The sequence below is a fragment of the Alosa sapidissima genome, chromosome 21 (assembly GCF_018492685.1).
Source record: "Alosa sapidissima isolate fAloSap1 chromosome 21, fAloSap1.pri, whole genome shotgun sequence".
NCBI lineage: Eukaryota > Metazoa > Chordata > Actinopteri > Clupeiformes > Clupeidae > Alosa > Alosa sapidissima.
Genome location: NC_055977.1, coordinates 21,872 through 29,149, shown reverse-complemented (window position 1 = coordinate 29,149; position 7,278 = coordinate 21,872).

Here is a 7,278-nt window from a genome sequence, read left to right as displayed (position 1 = left end):
CTCGAGAACGGAAGGTCGTAGAAAGAAGCGGACAAGTTCCCCGGCTTCCTCGTGGCCGGTTTTGGGGAGGCGGAAAAGAAAATATTTGACCTATGACCTTTCGTTCGGAAGTTATAGCCGTTTTTAGTTTCCCCATTGAAATGAATGGGAAAAATCAAAAATTCTTCTAAGTCCAAAGTGGGTTTTGAAAAAAGTTCCCCCAGAAAGTGTATAGGAGTACGTTTCAGATGATTCTGAGTCGAATGGCATACCTTTGTAGTGAACTTTTTTTTTTTCCTAACAAATTTTTTTTACTGTTTGAGTGGATAGATCTTTGAAAATGACTTACTGTTGCACCCCTCCATTTCGCCACTAGGGGTAGGGTTCGGGAGTTATGAAAGAAAATGTGTTTGAATGGAAACCCAATGGAAATATGTTGGACGAATGGTTAGGGTTAGGACAAGGGTATGGGTTAGGGTTAGGGTTAGGGTTAGGGTTAGGGTTAGGGTTAGGGTATAGGGCAAAAAACGAACTTTCTCCAAGCTTGGAGAAGACTAGGGGCTTGAATAACTCAGGATAGGAAGATGATAGAGACTTGACACTCATATATGTTATAGATCTCATCGAGATCTTTCATATGAGACCACTCTCGACTTCCTCCGATAACCGGAAGTCTGTGTAAAACCGGAAATAAACATTAAAATCCTTATATCTCGAGAACGGAAGGTCGTAGAGACATGGGGACAAGTTCCCCGGCTTCCTCGTGGCCGGTTTTGGGGAGGCGGAAAAGAAAATATTTGACCTATGACCTTTCGTTCGGAAGTTATAGCCGTTTTTAGTTTCCCCATTGAAATGAATGGGAAAAATCAAAAATTCTTCTAAGTCCAAAGTGGGTTTTGAAAAAAGTTCCCCCAGAAAGTGTATAGGAGTACGTTTCAGATGATTCTGAGTCGAATGGCATACCTAGGGTTAGGGTTAGGGTTAGGGTTAGGGTTAGGGTTAGGAATAGGGGTAAAAACCACCGATCAGTCATCGACTGATCTCTGCTGATGTCCTTATCTCATCATATCTCCGGATAGGAAGGTCATAGAGACTTCAGACCAAGTGCCCTGGATTTCTAAGGGCCAGACCTTTCGATAGAGACCACCCTCGACTTCCTCCGATAACAGGAAGTTGGTTAAAAACCGGAAATAAAACTTAAAATCCTTATATCTCGAGAACGGAAGGTCGTAGAAAGAAGCGGACAAGTTCCCCGGCTTCCTCGTGGCCGGTTTTGGGGAGGCGGAAAAGAAAATATTTGACCTATGACCTTTCGTTCGGAAGTTATAGCCGTTTTTAGTTTCCCCATTGAAATGAATGGGAAAAATCAAAAATTCTTCTAAGTCCAAAGTGGGTTTTGAAAAAAGTTCCCCCAGAAAGTGTATAGGAGTACGTTTCAGATGATTCTGAGTCGAATGGCATACCTTTGTAGTGAACTTTTTTTTTTTCCTAACAAATTTTTTTTACTGTTTGAGTGGATAGATCTTTGAAAATGACTTACTGTTGCACCCCTCCATTTCGCCACTAGGGGTAGGGTTCGGGAGTTATGAAAGAAAATGTGTTTGAATGGAAACCCAATGGAAATATGTTGGACGAATGGTTAGGGTTAGGACAAGGGTATGGGTTAGGGTTAGGGTTAGGGTTAGGGTTAGGGTTAGGGTTAGGATAAGGGGTAACGGCAAGATCGGCACAAGTGCCGATCGTCTTACAACTCAGGACAGGAAGGTCCTAGAGACTTGAAAACAACTCCATTCCCTTCCCTTTTTGATGCCGGACCTTTTGAGACCACTCTCGACTTCCTGCGATGACCGGAAGTTGGTTAAAAACCGGAAATAAACATAAAAATCCTTATATCTCGAGAACGGAAGGTCGTAGAGAGAAGCGGACAAGTTCCCCGGCTTCCTCGTGGCCGGTTTTGGGGAGGCGGAAAAGAAAATATTTGACCTATGACCTTTCGTTCGGAAGTTATAGGCGTTTGAAGTTTCCCCATTGAAATGAATGGGAAAATCAAAAAAGTTTCTAAGTCCAAAGTGGGTTCCGAAAAAAAGTTCCCCCAGAAAGTGTATAGGAGCACGTTTCAGGTGATTCTGAGTCGAATGGCATACCTTTGTAGTGAACTTTTTTTTTGTGAATCGACAGAACTTAGAAAATTTCTTACTGTAGCCACTGTCCATTTCGTTGTTTGTTAATATCTCGAGAACGGAAGGTCGTAGAAAGAAGCGGACAAGTTCCCCGGCTTCCTCGTGGCCGGTTTTGGGGAGGCGGAAAAGAAAATATTTGACCTATGACCTTTCGTTCGGAAGTTATAGCCGTTTTTAGTTTCCCCATTGAAATGAATGGGAAAAATCAAAAATTCTTCTAAGTCCAAAGTGGGTTTTGAAAAAAGTTCCCCCAGGAAGTGCATAGGAGCACGTTTCAGGTGATTCTGAGTCGAATGGCATACCTTTGTAGTGAACTTTTTTTTTCCCTAACAAATTTTTTTTACTGTTAGGGTTAGGTTAGGGGAACATGATCTTTGGTGGAGTGGGTGACTGTGAGTGCACTGGCCGATTGGATCCAACCACACCAACAAGGAAGGGAATAGGGTATGAAAAGGTCAACTGTCTATAAATAAAATATGAAAATAAGTAAAGAAGAAAAATAAATAAATAAATAAATAAACAACTCATGAAGGGTTAGGATAGGGGGTGGCTAGGATAAGGGGTGGGGGGCTGGAGGTTAGGTTGAGGGATGGGGGTTAGGTTGAGGGATGGGGGTTAGGTTGAGGGGTGGGGATTGGAGGTTTAGGGATGGGGGTTAGATTTAGGAGTAGGGGTTGGGTTTAGGGATAGGGGCTGGGGTTGGCCTAAGGGTTGGGGTTAGGTTAAGGGGCTGGGGTTGGAATGTAGCCGAGTGGCTGGGGGTTAGGTTAAGGGGTGGGGGATAAGGGTTAGGTTTAGGAATGGGGGTTAGGTTAAGGGGTGGGGGTTGGGTTTAGGGATAGGGGTTGGGGTTTGGGCCAAGCAGCTGGGCGGGGTTAAAACTAGGGAATGGGGCTAAAAGAAAAAGAATAAAGCAAGTGCAAAAATTGGGGCTGGGAGTGAGGGATAGACTAAGACCAGGAAAGGTGCTATAAGTGCTAGAAATCAAAAAGTGCTATAAGTGCTAAAAATCAAAAGTGTAAAATTCATGAAAGAAACCACAACACTGCAGAAATAAAAGGTAAAGACATCTAAATTGTGTAAAGTGAAAATGAATAATAAAAAGTAAAAGTCCTGGGTTAGTCTAGGGGGAGTGGTTAGGGTTAGGGTTAGGGTTAGGGTTAGGGTTAGGGTTAGGGTTAGGTTATAGGGTGAAAAGGCGCTAAAGTTACCCCCTAACTTTAGCATCGGACATTTTTGCCAGGCTAATAACCCTGGCTAGGAAGGTGGTAAAGACATGGGGTCACTTGCTATGTAACCCCAGGACCACGGGCTATCCGTGGAGACCACCCTCGACTTCCTCCCATAACCGGAAGTTGGTGTAAAACCGGAAAGTAGAGTTAGCATTGGCTGTATCTCGAGAACGGAAGGTCGTAGAGAGAAGCGGACAAGTTCCCCGGCTTCCTCGTGGCCGGTTTTGGGGAGGCGGAAAAGAAAATATTTGACCTATGACCTTTCGTTCGGAAGTTATAGCCGTTTTTAGTTTCCCCATTGAAATGAATGGGAAAAATCAAAAATTCTTCTAAGTCCAAAGTGGGTTTTGAAAAAAGTTCCCCCAGAAAGTGTATAGGAGTACGTTTCAGATGATTCTGAGTCGAATGGCATACCTTTGTAGTGAACTTTTTTTTTTCCCTAACAAATTTTTTTTACTGTTTGAGTGGATAGATCTTTGAAAATGACTTACTGTTGCACCCCTCCATTTCGCCACTAGGGGTAGGGTTCGAGAGTTATGAAAGAAAATGTGTTTGAATGGAAACCCAATGGAAATATGTTGGACGAATGGTTAGGGTTAGGACAAGGGTATGATAGGGGGTAATAGCCAAAAGTGCACCGGGGTGCAGTTGGTTTTTAGGGTTAGGGTTAGGAATAGGAATAGGGGTAAAAACCACCGATCAGTCATCGACTGATCTCTGCTGATGTCCTTTTAGGGTTAGGGTTAGGTTAGGGGAACATGATATTTGGTGGAGTGGGTGACTGTGAGTGCACTGGCCGATTGGATCCAACCACACCAACAAGGAGGGGAAAGGGTATGAAAAGGTCAACTGTCTGTCTATAAAATAATATAAATATGAAAAATATTTAATAAAGAAATAAGTAAATTAGAAAAGGGAAAAAAAGAAGAAAAATAAATAAATAAATAAACAAACAACTCATGAAGGGTTAGGATAAGGGGTGGGGGGCTGGAGGTTAGGTTGAGGGATGGGGGTTAGGTTTAGGAATGGGGGTGGGGGTTGGGTTTAGGGATAGGGGCTGGGGTTGGCCTAAGGGTTGGGTTAGGGGTTAGGGTTAGGTTAAGGGGCTGGGGTAGGAATGTAGCCAAGTGGCTGAGGGTTAGGTTTAGGGATGGGGTTTAGGGATAGGGGCTGGGGTTGGCCTAGGGGTTAGGGTTAGGTTAAGGGGCTGGGGTAGGAATGTAGCCAAGTGGCTGAGGGTTAGGTTTAGGGATGGGGGTTAGGTTAAGGGTTAGGGTTAGGGTTAGGGTTAGGGTTAGGGTTAGGGTTAGGGTTAGGGTTAGGGTTAGGGTTAGGATAGGAGGTAATAGCCACAAGTGCACCGGGGTGCAGTTGGTTTTTTGGCCACAAGTCGTGCAGCGTTGGTATTAGACTGGCGGCACCCCCATGCGCCCCCATGTTTTCTGACGCTCCGGACGCAATGGCGCCACCCCCGTCTCGCTGTGACCTTGCGTCGCGGAGCTAGGCGGTTGGCTAGGGCCAGAATCATATACGAATCCGCAGTTAGCGTGCTTCCACATGCGGGGGGGGGGTCGGGATTCACATGTGAGCGCCTCCCTAGCGTGACTAGTGTCGCCCTCGTGTGGAAATCAGGCAGCTATGCCTCAGTGTTTTCACTCTCACTATCCCTGACTATGATAGGAGGTAATAGCCACAAGTGCACCGGGGTGCAGTTGGTTTTTTGGCCACAAGTCGTGCAGCGTTGGTATTAGACTGGCGGCACCCCCATGCGCCCCCATGTTTTCTGACGCTCCGGACGCAATGGCGCCACCCCCGTCTCGCTGTGACCTTGCGTCGCGGAGCTAGGCGGTTGGCTAGGGCCAGAATCATATACGAATCCGCAGTTAGCGTGACATGTTCATCACATACGACTCTTGACTTAGCGGGTTTTCACTCTTGGCCCCTTAGTGGCAGTATGGGAGAATGACAGTCTGTTACATTTTCCATCACATACGAGTCTTGAGTTAGCGCTTTTTCAGTCTTGGCCCCTTAGTGGCAGTATGGGAGAATGACAGTCTGTTACATTTTTCATCACATATGAGTCTTGAGTTAGCGCGTATTCACTCTTGGCCCCTTAGTGGCAGTATGGGAGAATGACAGTCTGTTACATTTTCCATCACATACGAGTCTTGAGTTAGCGCTTTTTCACTCTTGGCCCCTTAGTGGCAGTATGGGAGAATGACAGTCTGTTACATTTTCCATCACATACGAGTCTTGAGTTAGCGCGTATTCACTCTTGGCCCCTTAGTGGCAGTATGGGAGAATGACAGTCTGTTACATGTTCATCACATATGACTCTTGAGTTAGCGCCTGGAGGTTTGCTAGGGCCGGAATCATATACGAACCCGCAGGTATACCATGGGTTTGAGATTTTTTCGGCTCTGCTTAAGGCTTTAACCCTTGCGAGGTTAGCTTAAGTGGGGCACAGTGCACCAGTACTTATCGGTGCTTAAGCCTGGTTGTCCGTGGGGGGGGTGGTACCCAGAGGGGGGGGGCGTTTGCCACTTTGTGTTGCGGGCTTAGCATAGAGGGTGTTAGCTAGTTTGATTAGCGTGTTTATTTTGGGTTAAGTTTAGGAGTAGGATACAGGGTAATGCTCCCAGGCTCACACACACGCGCGCAGGGGACAGAGAGGAGTCTTTGGAGCCTCTGTGAGCAGCTGCGGCCTGTGTGAGAACACGCACTGTCTCCTAGGCCTCTCTGTGCCTCTCCGAGCGTCAGGGGTCAAACCAGAGGTCAAGCTGTAGCTAGTAGGCCTCTGACAAGGCCTCGGCCTAAGTTTGGGCCTCTGTGAGTAGCCGCAGCCCGTGTGAGCACAAGCACTCTTCCCCAAGCCTCTCCAAGCATCAGGGGTCAAGTCAGAGGTCAGCAGTAGCTAGTAGGCCTCTCACAAGGCCTCAGCCTAAGCTGGAGGATTGGGTTAGATTGTAAATTAATTTTGGGAGAACAGAGTCTAGGTTGTGCTAGCTGTGGAAAAGGGGATAGGGAAGAGGTTGGGCCTCTGTTCGTGTATTAATCGGGGTTAAGTTTAGATGTAGGATACAGGGTAATGCTCCCAGGCTCACACACACGCGCGCAGGGGACAGAGAGGAGTCTTTGGAGCCTCTGTGAGCAGCTGGGGCCTGTGGGTGGGTGTGTGTGTGTGTAGGGGTGCTGCAGTGGGTATAGCACAGCATCTAGGCCCAACTTTAATAATAATAATGTAATAATAATAATAAGTTGGGGCCTCTCTGAGCAGCTGGAGCCTCTCTGAGCAACAGGCCCCTCTCACTGTCCCTCTCTATCACCTGCGCGCGCGTGTGTGCGTGTGTGTGGCTGTGCTTGGTGGGGGGGGTCTAGCGCAGCTCTCTGTGTCTCTCCCTGCTCCTAGGCCCGAGTTGAGCCCGTCTGAGCACAAGCACTCATCCCCAGGCCTCTCCCGGCCCGTCCCGTCACAGTAGCTAGTAGGCCTCTCACAAGGCCTTAGCCTAAGCTAATGTGTGTGTGTTTGGGGGGGGGTGGGGGAGGGGGCGCTCAGGATCGGGTGAGATTCTAGATTAATTTTGACGCTCCGGACGCAACGCCGCCACCCCCGTCTCGCTGTGACCTTGCGTCGCGGAGATAGGCGGTTGGCTAGGGCCGGAATCGTATGTGAATCCGCAGCTAGCGTGACATGTTCATCACATACGACTCTTGACTTAGCGGGTTTTCACTCTTGGCCCCTTAGTGGCAGTATGGGAGAATGACAGTCTGTTACATTTTCCATCACATACGACTCTTGACTTAGCGGGTTTTCACTCTTGGCCCCTTAGTGGCAGTATGGGAGAATGACAGTCTGTTACATTTTCCATCACATACGAGTCTTGAGT